Genomic DNA, 15,242 nt, shown 5'->3' on the forward strand with positions numbered 1-15,242 from the left:
GTGTGTGTGTGTGTCATTAACACAAATGCCAAACTGCATTCTGCCTAGATAGTGACAGCGATGAAGCACATTGGTCTTTACTGACTTACTAATTTTGCTTTTCTATAATGGAGTGTTTTTTCCCCCCTTACACTTTTGCATTATTGAGTTATACTCTGCCAAAGTGATTGTACAGTAAATTCAGGCTTTTTCTTACATACACACACACACACACACACACACACTTTCTCTCTCTTAGCCGAGTCCCTGTTTGTCACACATGAAAAGAATCATATTCCAGTGTTATAGCATTACAGCACATCTGGATTCAATAAGTAAAATACAGTCCTGTGCAAAGACAGTCATTGCCCAGGAGATCTGTGCCTGTCCAGCTGAATTCACTGTTTCTTGTACAGTTGTGCCTGTTTAACACCAAACCCCTTTTGATGTGCAGTGCTGGATGTGACAGGAATTACAACACTAGTACCTTGTTCTAACCAGGGACCTTTGAAATGCTGCCACCTTTTGCTCTGTTTTATCCATGCATCTTGATTATACTGTTGTCCAAAAGTTTATTACTGGCCTGTGCTCTCTTCAGCTGTGGGCTAATGCACCAAATGGGCCTTCATGTAAAAGGAGTTGTAACTGCTTTAGTGTGGGTCTGAGCTGGTGTTGTTGTGGGCCAAAGGATGGCCAAGTGATTAGAGAGATCCAGATTCAAGCTTCAGGTCAGCAAGCACCCGTCCTGCCGAAGTGCCCATGGGCAAGAACCTGCCTGCTGACCCTGCACATTGGCTCCCCTATGGAGTGAGAAGAGATTTTCCCAGTAGACTTCAACAGGGTGTCACATTAATTCACATGCTGACCGATAAATGTCTCGAGATGCATAAATAAGGCATGCAGTTTAACTAACTGGTTACACTGAGAGGCCCAACAAAGGCAATATTGAAGTTGGCGTGCATTTGAAATGTTTGAAAAGTCTTTTGTGTTGTCCTTGATGATCAGTGTGTGTGTACATGTGTCCCTGACTCACTGCCATAGCGTGGTGTGAAATGACAGAGACTTGCCAGCTTAGCAGGAGGTGGCAGAGAGTGGCTCTGCCTGTGATCCTAATAGAGGCCCAGATATTACAGTCTCACTTCCAGGCGGGAAACCCAACGCTGGGCCAATTAGTAATTTGGTATTTCATAAAACTTGGCAGCTTGTGCCTGATGACAAACTGACAGAGAGCCTCTCTCCTCCAGGGAACCCTTAGCTTGCAGCTACACTACAGCAGAACACACACACAGTGGACTGCTAGGTTTTTATTTCCAAAGCAAAATGGCAAGTGTTGCACACACTGGGACCATGTAACCCAGTTGAAAATAGAAAATGACTTTGGATGCATCCTTGTTTGGCAGGTCTGGGTTTCACTTACTGCCTGCAAAATAGGAAATATTTCATTCATGGTGTTGTTTTTATGAGACACAGCGCCTTGCATAACTACTGTTTTGATATGATTGATGAACTGTGAAGTGGTCCATCGCAGGTTGAGAGGTCACGCTGCAGTGTTAAAACATTCGCTCTCCGTTATACACCACACCTCTGAAGTGCAGCATACAGTGCTTCTTCATTGTTGTGGGAACTGGGAGCGGCTGTTCCTCTTCCAGCTCCCTGAAAGGTCATTATGGGATGGGAAAGCCCAGTTGACCCAAGGCAAAGTACATCATTTGTCTTTTAGCACCAGGAGAACACACCTCCTAACAAAGGAGGCTGACCCCTGTTAGAAGACGGAGGATTTTGTCCATTCTTCAAAACCGTATAGGAATTTTATCAGTTTGCTGCATGCAACATAGTAAACATAGTAAATATCATTTCAGTGTTTCGTATTAACATTACTCCCTTTTCATGTCAGTGTTTTATAGCAACATTTATTATTTTTTATTATATAAAAAACAACTCAACAACTTGAGGCATTGTATCTGAAGCAAGATAACAAGGTATGCCACTCCTATGAAATATCAATCAGTGGAATTTGTTTTCCCAACATGACTTTGGAGCAACACAATGTGCAGCAGGGGGGTTATAACTTGATGCTAAGCATAAAAGAAACTGCTTCAATAAAAGTTCCCATTTCATGTTGCCAGCACAGTACATTGAAAGAAAGAGGCCCTGCACCAGTGATGGTGCATGATGGAGCGCACCCTCTTCTCTCACAAATCCCTCAGTAAACATCCAGGGAACCACGAGGGTGCAGGTCTCTATGTCTTTCTTATTGCCTCTCCCACTCTTCGTCTCTCTTTATGTCCTCGATCTTTTCTCATCTCTTCCTTTTTTCTCTTTCCTTCTATCATCTCCTCTTCTTCCACTCCTCCATCCTTGCCTCCCATTCTCTTCCTTCCTCTTTCCTTACCTTTGTTTCTCACTCTCACTCTCTTCCCCACTCCTACAGCCTTTCTCATCGCCCGCCTCTCTCTCTCTCTCTCTACCTCCACAGCCCACCCTGCCCCCACCCTTATTAATGTCAACCTGGGCCGGCCAACCTCTGCTCTCGTATCCTAATAAATAATGGGAGGTGTCCAGAGCTCATCACCACAGCAAATAGGCTGCTATATAATATGCGGTCCACTTCAGATAGGTTGCTATATAATATGTGGTCCGACCTCAGATAGCCACAGCAGGGAGGGCTGGCAGCCCATTCATTATGGGTGCAGCCGGTTCAGTGGGGGCAGCAAGGTGGCTAGGTGAGGGATACACACTCGCTCTCATGAAGTGTATGCACACACACACATAGGTTCAAAGGGGGAATGGGGTGGTGGATACAGGCTCTCTTTCCTCTCTTTGTCACTCTCTATGCCACCCACACACACACACAAAGTCCCTCTCGTCCTTGGCTCGCTAAATAGGAGATATACTCACATATAAGGGGCCATAGCAGTTTATTTTTGCTATTGTGCAAATAACATGTAAGCATAGTTGGGGATTTCAGAACAGTTTAAATCGGACACTATAAGGAAATGTAGTTGTGAGTATGTGAACTAGTTGAGTTGCACTTGATTTATTGGCCTTAGACATGGTGTGTTTTCAGTTGAGACTTCATCAGACAAGTATGATATGTCAAGCAAGCTATGTTGTATAAATGTTTTTCTGTATTTTCCCCTGGTCCAATATAAATGCCTTGTTCCCTTCCTTCTTTCTTTCCTTCCTTCTTTCCCTCCTTCTGTCCTAAATTCATTCCTTCCCTCACTCCATCTCTCCTCTACAGCTCTATAGCGTCCACCCCCTCCTCCTCCTCCTCCTACCTCAGACTCATTACACCCCACCCACCCAAACCCCAGCTTGTGTGAGAAGCTCTCCTCATATAATATGATGGCCATCTGCTAGGCTGAGCCACGCTTCCCAAAAGCCCTGGGGCTAGATGTTTATCTATCGTCCCCCCTCTCAAACTCCTGTAAGGATGCAAAACATATCAGTGATCATCGCCGCTACAATTAGCACAGGTGCTGCTGAGCTGTAAAGTGATCAGGAGAAATGGGAGGAAACATAATTGAAGTGGATTAGAGCGGAGAGGTGGGAGGGGGAAAAATGAAATAAAGATTCTGGAGGCTTGGACCGCAGCCCTTCTCCGTACTGCTGTTGGAAATTCACTGTGCTGTGATTAAAATTGGTGCAGAGCGGTGGTGAAAGTCTTGGCAAGGAGTTTTCGTTTTTAACAGCTGTCTAGTTTTTTTGTTTTTTTTTTCCTCCTGTCCCACTGTTCCTATGAATGTGGTCCAGTCAGGTTGAAATATTGAGTTGGTAAGTGTGATTATGCATTGTATAACCAAGACTGGGGCTTTTATACATGGACTGCATATATTTTTCACTTTCACCCCAAGAGCTTGTACTGCAATGTGTGTGTGTGAGAGAGAGAGAGAGGGAGAAAGAGAGAGAGACAATAAAAAGTGAAACACATGACAAACCAAACCTTCTGGCATTTGCACTGTCAGCATCTAGCAAACAACAAAGTGGCAAACACACATGCACACAGATATATACACACTCACACACACACTGTTCCTGTGAAGACTTGGGTAGCTCGAGCAGGGCCGAAATATTCTGCAGCAGTCACTCATGAAGAGAAATTCTTAATAATAAATATCCAGCCAATAATGAATGTGCTGCCGGCTGCAGTTGTCTTGGGGGCATAATATCTAATTTCCTCCCAATGTTTCATATCCCTACTCCTGCATGTCGACACAGTCCATCATTACACCCCAATGCAGGTTCCTATCACTTTTATTTATTTTTCAAATCAATATATAAATCAGAGCCTGGACCCCGGTTACAGATGAGATCCAATAAATTACAGAGTGCCGGACAAATGTGGAATGTTAACCGTGTACCGGGAGAGGAGATTCCCGTGGGTGCTGCCTGGTTTGAGCTGTGCGAGAGGAAAATCTACTAAACGTCATATTAAATCACAGCTAACTTGAATATTACTCAGTGCTGTTTTTAATACAAGGGCAAAACTCATCTTTATATGGTTCAAGGCCTTATTTGAATAGGTTTTACAGGGACTCGCTCCGGTCACACTGTCAATATGTCTATCTTTGCCATGTTGATTTAGTTATTTTATTAAAACAGCTCTTAAAACATGTGCTGTTTGTACAAAATGATTGTACACTGAATAAATCAGCGAGGAAAGTCAATGGAGAGTACGCACAAATCTGCTCGTACAAACATTTTCAGCAAAATTTATTCTTACTCTGCGAACAAGTCTAGAATGCTGCAGACCAAGTGTACGCACAAATCATAAACTGTAGCCAAATCATTCATAAGTGAAGCTCAGGTTTCATCTGACAAGCGTTTTACTGTATATCAATTTAGCAAACACCACACCAAATCCATGTCAGTGATATTTATGGAAGCCTTGACAGATTTTGACCGTTGGATGGATTGCTGTACATGAGGTGGTTTACACAATGAATGAATGCATGTTTTTGAGAGTAAAACTGTTAAGTGAGAAGCAGCATAATCAGTTTTGATCAGAGACACCTATGTAACTTGTCGCTGTGTCAGTTGTAGACATTTCCTGTCATTCAGTGTGGGTGGTGACATCACGGGTCGCCAAAAAACAGGCACCCTGCTTTTACCGTTAGAGGTCACGCTTCACACAGATTTGGGTTTGGTGGTTAGTTGCTATTTAAGTAACAAACTTTCCAGAAAACAAGAGTCCCTGTAGGTTTCTCCCATCAGTCATATCTAAAGGGGTTGTGCCTCCACTGCTGCTGGGAAACAGACACGCATCTCTCGCTCTATTATGCGTCGATTTTGAACCAATGCTTCTCAACACAGGTGCGCAAATCTTTTTTGAAACAGTGTTTTAGTTAAAAAGTTTCTCTAACACTTTAGTAATACATGATAGTTAAGAAATCAGTCCATAATTAGGAAAAACACCACTAGATTTATAATGGTTAGATAATAAAGATAACAAACTTTTCACATTCACATATTAAGCAACTGATGATTTTATCCAGACTTATTCCTCATAACAACAATAACTCAGTTACTCTAGTAAGCTGGCTTTGGGTATGTAAATGTCATACCTGGGTTAGAAATAACCTGAGTCCCATATTGCTTGGTTTACTAAACATTGTTGCGTTGTGATGTGCACCATGTAACAAATAAATGGGAATCTCCAGGTCTACACAGTGTATACTGGATTAACAAAGGATCTCCATTACAGTTGCATACAAACCAGACATATGGAAAATCTGCCTTTTCTGTCTTCCACTTTTGTAACTCATTCATTCATTCATTCATCTTCTAAACCGCTTATCCTCACAAGGGTCGCGGGGGGTTGCTGGAGCCTATCCCAGCGCACATAGGGCGGTACTTTTGTAACTACTGTTTGGATTTCAGCATTAGTGAAGTTTTCTTTATCTTTTGCTGCTTTTTCAACCACTCTCAGCCCATGTTTCTCTTATTTTCCATGGCTTGGCAGCTCTCTCCACTGCTGCACCTCTCCAAACAGCTTTCCTTATATAGATAAATGGGGGTGTGGTAGTATGGTAATTACCGATTGCAAGCACGTGTCTGTCAGTCTAGACTGATCCTGATTCACTAGTATACACAGGGGTAAGAACAAAATTGACTGGTATGCACATTTTATGAATACGGCAGTAATTTTGCATGTGCAAAATTTCTTCACACATATTAGTGAATGAGGCCCAATGACTCTCCATTGTGGTCTCAGCTGTTCCCATGTAGCAAATGTCCCTCTGAACTATGTTGGCAAAGGCCATTTTGCATCCCTCCTTAACACACATTCATTTTAATTCAACTAGGGGATGCCAAATGGAGCAATGGAGCTGTAGTGATCTTCTTCACATTGGCCAGAGTGTGTGAGTCTCCTCCCTTCAACTCCAAGCTCAGCCGTGCAGAAAAATAGGAGGGTTAGTGGAAGGAAGAGGGGGAAGAAATGGGGGCAAGAGGACAGAAAACCAGGTGAAATAGAGCATGGAGAACAGGGGAGGAGGGTTCGTCAGCCTCAGCAACCTGCAGCTGCCATGTTGAATCCTCGGTGCGGAGTCATGTAGGAGCAGGGGGCTAGCCAGTCAGCTCAGGCATAGACCCATAACATGAAGGGTGGGCTCAGAGGGCACACACACACACACACACACAGTGATACCTGAGCATGGCAATCATCGCTATCAGCAGGGAATATGCTACCATCAGGCCCCATAACATCAGAGCCCACCTTGGTGCTGACACCACATGACATGCATATGTGCAGAGGCAGCGTGAGGCGATGCCAGGCCAGGCAGCAGCACGGGTTTGAGGGAGATTCCCACTGACAGTGGTCCAGTGGGGGGAGAGGAGACCTCCACTGCGAGGTAAAACCACAGGCCCTCTGCACTGTAACAACTGCAAGAGAGAGAGGGAGCGAGAAAGAAACAGAGGAAGACAAGGGCCCAAGAAGGAGAAAAGGCAATAAAGGAAAAAGATATGTCTCCCATGTCAGCTGAGGTATGTTAGCACACTAAATAACAATCTGTTAGCAATGTCAATGTGTTGAATTTATCATTCAAACATGTAAATATAGTGTGATTTAGTGTTTGTGTAGCCTTTAATCACTGTCACAAAGGACTTCACAGCACCCACATTATGTAACAGTAAATGAAAGCAATAAATGGAAACGACACACCTTACCCTTAAACTCCCAGTGAGAACAAAGAAAAATGAAAATCTAAATTGAAAATCTAACATACTAACAAGTCTTTCCTTACTCTCAGAAAAGTGGAACACTGCAAGTAACTGTTTAAAGCCAAAGTTCACAAACTTGTACTGAAAATAAGTCAGTTTAAAGACTAGATTTAAATTGAAATAAGGAGGTGCTTCCACCATTAAGGAGCATAATTTAAAAAAAAAAAAAAAAAAAAAAGGTTTATCTACCTGTTTTCTTTTTGACAGCTGGGATAGATAAGTAGCTTACAATGGGAGGGTGCTTGGCAGGGTGCTGCAGTTACATCTCTAAATGTATGTCTCTAAATGCATATCTCTAACTTCTAAACTCAGCTGTGTTACCATGTGTAATATTTTGGGGAGACACCTTGACATCACATGAGGCATGAATTGGGGGGAAAAAAATGTAAGTTGGAGAGGTATAGGAGTCTTATCTTCCAGAGACAGTGACACTCACATACTGAGAATAAAATATACCAAGACAACATACAAAAACATTTAAATGCAGACTAAAATGTGTGGAAAAAAGTGGCCTTGCACTACCTAACTGCTGCGAGTCTAAATTGAGGCCAAGGTTGTTGCACCTATTACTGAATATCATCGTAGTCACTGTACGCTCCCACCAGCTGTTAGTCCACATTCCCTGTTCAACCCACTTCAACTTCGGTGGCTTGGTGAAGAAACCTGCATGGGACCAGCTTCATGACAGGGGACGACCTTGTCTCACCAGGAAATATTTAAAATGATGGACCTGAACTGCAGTTTTTAGAGACCACCCCCAAATTTAAACTTTTATTGCTTTCATGGGAGCTCACATGTCCCCAGCTGCTCTGTATTTTGAACCATGGGCTTGAAAGGACAGTCTCTCTCGCTATTAGGCAACCCTGACCTTGCTCTTTGTCTTTCGATTAGATTCAAGAGAGGTCATGGAGATCCTGCCTATGTATCCCGTCTATTGAGTGCTGCCATGAACACTCATGGGGCTGGTGAGCACCCAGCGCTCCTCTGGGCATCTTTATTTGTAGGTGGGTGAGGAACTGTGACGCCTTGTAAGCTTCTTTGACTTCACCCACCTACGAAAAGATATTAATGTCTGTGTGCAGCTCACTTGAAAAAAAAGAACAGTTTTCTATGATGCCTCTAGCCAGTTGATGCCCTTAGTCGGCTTTCTGTGTTGCCTATGCCACTGACCGACACCGAGTATCTATTTTAAACAACAAGAAGATGAATGCACAGCGAGAGAATTTGCATTGTGTCCTCAGCGGGCCGAAAGGTTTGTCTCCACAACTGATTGCAAACCATGCCAGACTTCCACATCACAATGTATTAGCTACAGATTTAAAGTCTTAATTTGTAGTTATTCTCTTTGTGATCCTAGTCGTTTTGTCTCTCGTTCGAGTGGCTTATTCTCTTTTGTACGGCCTATAGCTTCATGCAGTGGTTTAATACTAAACCCTTCACAATCAACCAGTGAGATATTAAAGAGGAAACAAAATTTGAAATTTTATTTATCATTCATTTCATGTCTTTTACGAGCACGAGTTATTCAGATGGTCTATTGTATAACTGTCTGTTTTATTTTTTAAGTTAGGTGGACAAAACATTAAAATTGCACAGTGGGATTTAAACCTAAGCATCTTATATTTATTTATTTTTTTATAACAGATGGAAACTTGAAATTCCAAGATCAATATAAATTCCACAATTAAGGAAGGTGAAAGGAATTTCTGATCAACCATCGCAAGAGAGAGTACCATACCACAAACTGTGTGGCGCTTTTGAACAATCACATATCTTTTAACGCAACACTGGGAAACAAGATCTCATTTAAAAACAATAGCCAAGCAGAAGGCAGTTGTTCTAATATGGGGGATATAAAGAATAAATAATCCAGTTGTCTGCAGCACCGAACGCAAAGCAATTTAACGCATCAGTGGCGGTCGCCTATTAATTTCCTGTAGAAGGAGAGAGGGGGGAGCCTAGGAGCACTGATTGGAGGGACAACACCACCGCACTGTGTATCACTTCAAAGCCAAACAAGGCACACACACAAATGCATAGAGGCGCGCACGCACACACACACGCGCAAATGAATCTACATACAAGCACACACATGCGCGTCATAATTTTAATCATGCTGTTGTTTCCCACGGTGTCTGTGGTTGCATGGGAGCAAGGTGCCAGTATATGTCGTATGACAGTGAATTAACAAGAAGGGGCCATATGTGGCTCTTGTCCTTAGGGTGTTGCATCAATAATGGGCCCCCGAGGCAGGCAGCCCTCGCCTCCTCTATGCGTTTCTTGGAAATCCCACTTCGCTGTAATTGGGTAGCGAGCATCCGACCCCTCCCGTGCTTCCCAAATAACTGAAGAGGGCGTGGCAGCACCAATATCTCTGGCGCTGCTCCAAACAACAACACCTCTCGCAACATGGGAGAGGAGGCAAGCACAAGAGTAAGGAAGAGGGGGAGACCATGGCACCATAAATCCAGAGGCATTTGGATGTGGGCCACCATCCGTCCCAGATGGCCACTGAAGTGGGAGTGAGCATCCAGGGGCAGGAAACCCCCAAAATATTACCTTTAAAGGCCACACTGATGTTTTTGCATATTTTACCCCATATAGAATTCATGCTTTCTTAACATTACTCCTGCATACTATACTATTGAGATTTTCTAATATATACTTGGTTTATCTTTTTTTTTTTTTTTTTTTTTTTTAATCCAAACATTCATACTTTTATTTAATTCAAACTCTCAGGTAATAAACCTAATTCACTGCAAACATTTGTGTCCAGGTTTAGAAGTCGATACATTTTAATTTGATTTGTAAAACAGTCTTTTCTTCAGGGACTTTTTTTCTGGTGGAGAAATACATTCTGTTGTGCACGTGTCACTGCTTCGAAAGCCTTTCAACAGTTCAATAGAGAAGAATGACGTGTTCATGTGATAGATCAGAAAGACAAAATTGCCACTTTGTACTCAGCCAGACAACCTGTCATAACTGCTTGTTTTGTCTTCTGGGTTTGGTTTTTTTGAAAAATTGCAAGTGAATGCAATGCTGTTTGGGTGATTTGCCTGAAGTGCCTGATGTTGGCATGTCACACCAGAGGCCATGTGCACTTTTTTAAAATTAATTTGGGCATTAAACTAAATTACCATACAATGATAAAGTAACTTGGTTGATTGTCAAGTTGATTTTCATATCATATTGAAATGAATACTAATGCCTGCCTGGAAAGTGGGAATAAAGCATTCAAACACCTAAACAGTAAGTAAAGTAACATTATTAATATATAAAGCATAGACCTTTGTGTTGTAAATGGACTTAAAATGGGGTAAAACATGCAATAAGACTGGTATGGTTCATCAAATACACTATAGATATATAGATATAGATATATACAGATCAATTGTTTGTTAAATTTCACCATTAAGCTCAAAGGATGGTGTCCCTATCACTTGAATAAAAAAATACAAGTATTATATTGTGCCTATTCAGTATGACTGTGATATTCAGCTTCATGTTGCAGTGCCAGTGGAGGACAAACACAGGATTCCTCGTGTGGGACTGTGATGGTGATGCTGGCCACCACTGTAGAACCTATTGTTATGGAAAAAGCGAGAAACTGTCTGAATTTGTGAGATTTATTCACAGAGGAAAATCCAGTAATAAATAAGACAGAGCGTAACTCCACACTGTTGCACCAAAGTCTGGATATCGCCACGAAATTGTCATTTTTTTTTCTCTGAAGGTACCGCATGACAACTGTTCCTAATTTGGGACACTGCTTGGGACTCCCCACGATTTATTTACTGAGTTGTTAGGCGATGTAAGTTATTCTAACAGCATTACGCCTAATGCTGTTAGACAAGAATCTCTTTGATATAACACGGATATAGCACAGGCCCACTTATGCTTCCGCTGCATGGTAGAAACTAAATGAAGCTCCAGAAAAGCCAGCCAAAACATTAATTTTATCATTCTAAAATGAGCTCTTGATGTCAGAACTATCTGTATTTAGCTGCACAACACGACTTTTAGATGTTTTATAATCTATAAAGGGTTGTTTGTGCTGGTATTGCTTGTATATAGATGATACATTGTGAGTCGCAATACACTGACAAATCTATAATTTAGTAACTTGTACAGTATGGATTATGTCTGTATAGCCATGACTGATATATTCTGGTTTGGGGCTTTATATATAAATATAAATTGCTGCCATATCCTGCAGTACATTTGGATCCAAAAATCTATTTCTCGCAGCCACATTGGATTTTTTTTTCCTACCAAAAAATCTGCCATTTAACCTACCAGTGGCCTATCTGCAGCCTGCCAACAGGCATACTGGACTGTCTCTCTGCCACTCCACTAACTATTCATTTGACCTGTCTCACAGAATCAGCGTGTTTTGTTTGATACATGGTTTTTCATTATCACCACAGCCTATCATTACTTTCCACTTATTATAGTCTGGGGGACATTCGAGACAGTTCAGAAGAGCTGTGGATTAGGGACAACACACACACACCGACACACGCACACAGCCATTCCTTTCTTTTGGGGGAGAAAAAATTCTGCCCCACAGACATAATGTCTGTGTTTTCCTGCAATTAATTAATGGGTCCCCAGCTAGTTAGCAGTAGGCAGCACTTGTTTCACCGTGGCGACTGAGAGAGGGCGAAAGGGGTTGGAGCCAGGCTCGCCTCGGTAGCTGCAGGCTTTTAGTTGTGAGCCACTGGATTTGGACTATTTTTAACGAAATCCTTTTATGGATAGATAAATCTGATTTTATGCAAGAAGAGTCTCCTGGGTTTCAATTAACTGGGGGTCACGCTGCAGATCTATCACAAAAAGAAAGAGGGAAGGAGAGAGGGAAAGAAAGGGAGAGAGAGAGAGATAGAAAAGGGAGAGAAAGGGAAGAGGAAAGCCTTTAATTAATACGGTCTAATTAAACATTTGTGAAATGCATTATCTGCAGTGTTTTTTGCGATGAGCCACGCTTGCCTAATTGTCTGGTAGTCCCCCTTCTCCTAAAAGTTGTTTTGTGGTTACATCATGGTTTTTAATAATGCAAAAGACACTTTGGAGTCCCTTTAAACTGCAGTTTGTCTTCCCACAATTGAGGTTTCAAAGAAAACGCGTAATTGGAATGCTATGTTTCTCGCCCTTCAACAGGAGTCCTCTGGGTGCCTCTTCAACAACATCTGACTAAGTGTAAAGATAGGGTGGTGAGGTGGGGTGGAGGGGAACCAGATTTCTACAGGAGCTTCTTGAAACTAATTTGATTCCTAAAGCATGCAAGATGACAGCTTCCCGCAGCACGGTGGAGGCAGATTTGACTTTGAATCATGACGCTCGGTTTAATCACGGGCCATGAGGCATGGCAAGCCACTAGACCTGAGGAGAGTCACGTAAAAAGTGTCAAGCATGCGGGGCGACAGACAGAGAGAGACGGAGAGAAGGGCGAGAAAATCCATAACAGATTAAAGAGTGTTTGGTCAAAACGCACAGCATGATATGTGTCTTTCTCCTCCCCCCCCTTACCTCTCTCCCTCTCTTCTTCTTCTCTCTCACTCCGGTGCATATTTTTTTTTCCCAGCCAACCCGCTCTCTCATTGTTAAACTACCCACAGGGCACTTCTTAATGTGAAGTTGATCTCAGGTTGGAGTCGCTTACACATCACCCCCCCCCACTCCCAGCCCCCACCCAGCACCCTACCTCCCAGTCACCACCATGACATTTCTCTCCCAGTCCAATTCCCAGGGTGTGTAGCGTTAGCTGCAGCAGCCGTATTATACCCATCTTTTCTTCTACCTTTTTGTTTTTAGGGCCCGAGCACTGGAACAGTGCGAAGCCCTATTGTTTTTGTAGTGTTTTTTTTTAGGGCCCGAGCGCTGGAACAGCGCGAAGCCCTATTGTAATTGCTTCGTTTTTAGGGCCCGAGCGCTGGAACAGCGCGAAGCCCTATTGTATTTGTAAGGTTTCTTTCTTCTTATTATTTATACGTCTCTTTGAGGCTTAATTTGACCCCCTAAACATGCTCAAAAACTCACCAAATTCGGCACGCAGGCCAGGTCTGGCGAAAAATTTGATAAAATGGACAAACAGACCCCCAAGGTGCAAAAATGGGCTCGGTAGCGCCACCTAGGCACACAAAGACAGCCGCTGTGGCCCACAGGAATGTGATAGAAACACCAAACCAACGCCGAAATGTAGGTCTCATCAAGCCCTACAAATCACGCGCTGACACCCCCCCTCTAAAACCAACAGGAAGTCCACAATTTGCATTTGAATGTCACGTTCTCGCCCAAAATTCCGCCTTTGAACAAAATCTATCTCCTCCCAGGGCGTAAATGCCAGCGGCTTGAAAATTTAACAGATGACAGAGGACACAGTGCTGAACAAAAGTTGCTAAAAACTCCGTCATTACTCGATTAGTTTGGATTTTATAAGCCCTCAAAGTCAGAGTGGCCAGAGCCAAAATCTCATTTTTTCCCATGGAGTTTGGGGGGAAGAGGCTAACTTTTGGCACTAATTAAGCCCCTGGAGTCTAAAGTGAAAGTCTGACAGCTTTGAAAACTATGCAGATGGAAAGAGGACAAAAATTCCTACAAAAATATGTAGTTTTGATGTGGATTGGACCAAGTTTGTGGGAGCTGTGAAGACTTTTCAAACATTTTTGACTCTGGTGTGCTCTGCTCTGCACTCTGCCTGGACATGTGACTCACTCTAGCTGCCTCAGGAATGCGCAATACACACCCATTGTAAGAGCTCAGAGGGAGCAGAAAACACTCTCAAACTAAAACTGCCATAACTCAAAAACGGTACAAGATAGCAAAATCATGTAAATGGGAGATTTATAGATCCGACTCTCGTGACTCTTTTAAACTTTGAATCAAGTCTGTAACTCAAAGGGTGACCGAGCTGTGACACCTCAAAAAGGGGTGGGTTTTCTGGATTTCTCCACTGGATTGAATGAGGATTTCTCTGTCTGCCTGCATTTTGGTGTGATCATGCAGCAGCTGCCAGTACTCCAGTCAGTCACACACTAGGACATGCTAAGGGCGCCATCTGCTGGAGGGGCGCTGCTAGTGGCCAGAGGGGCACCAGCAGCGAATGTACTACCAGTGGGTTTTTGTTGGCGTCGTGTGTGTGTGTGTGTGTGTGTGTGTGTGTGTGTGTGTGTGTGTGTGTGTGTGTACGTGCGTATGTGTGTGTGCGTGTGTGTGTGCCTGCATTTTGGTGTGATCATGCAGCAGCTGCCAGTACTCGTGTCGGTCACACACTAGGACTTCCGCGGCCTTTCAAAATAAAAGCCCAAAACTCTTTCAAAATAAAAGCACCGAAACATACCCTTAAAACTGGCACAAACGGACAAATTGTCTGCACTTCGACACGCACGCCGTCCCCAACGTGCACGGGGGGGCGAGGGCCCGTCCAACGCTGCTTGTTTATTATTATTCTTACGTGTCATTCGGCCTTAATTTGACCCCCTAAACATGCTCCAAAACTCACCAAATTCGGCATGCAGGCCAGGTCTGGCGAAAAATTTGATAAAATGGACAAACGGACCCCCTAAGTGCAGAAATGGACTCCGTAGCGCCACCTAGGCACACAAAGACAGCCGCTGTGGCCCACAGGAATGCGCTAGAAAGACCAAACCAACGCCGAAATGTAGGTCTCATCAAGCCCTACAATTCACGCGCTGACACCCCCCACCTAAAATCAACAGGAAGTCCGCAATTTGCGTTTGAACATCACGTTCTCGCCCAAAATTCCGCTTTGAACAAAATCTATCTCCTCCCAGGTCGTAAGTGTCAGCGGCTTGAAAATTTAACAGATGACAGAGGACACAGTGCTGAACAAAAGTTGCTAAAAACTCCGTCATTACTCGATTCGTTTGGATTTTATAAGCCCTCAAAGTCGGAGTGGCCAAAACCAACACTTCGGTTTTTCCCATGGAGTTTGGTGTGCAGAGACTGACTTTTGGCACTAATTAAGCCCCTGGAGTCTAAAGTAAAAGTCTGACGGCTTTGAAAACTATGCAGAT

This window comes from Myripristis murdjan, chromosome 20, assembly GCF_902150065.1.
Source record: "Myripristis murdjan chromosome 20, fMyrMur1.1, whole genome shotgun sequence".
In the NCBI taxonomy this organism is placed as follows: Eukaryota; Metazoa; Chordata; class Actinopteri; order Holocentriformes; family Holocentridae; genus Myripristis; species Myripristis murdjan.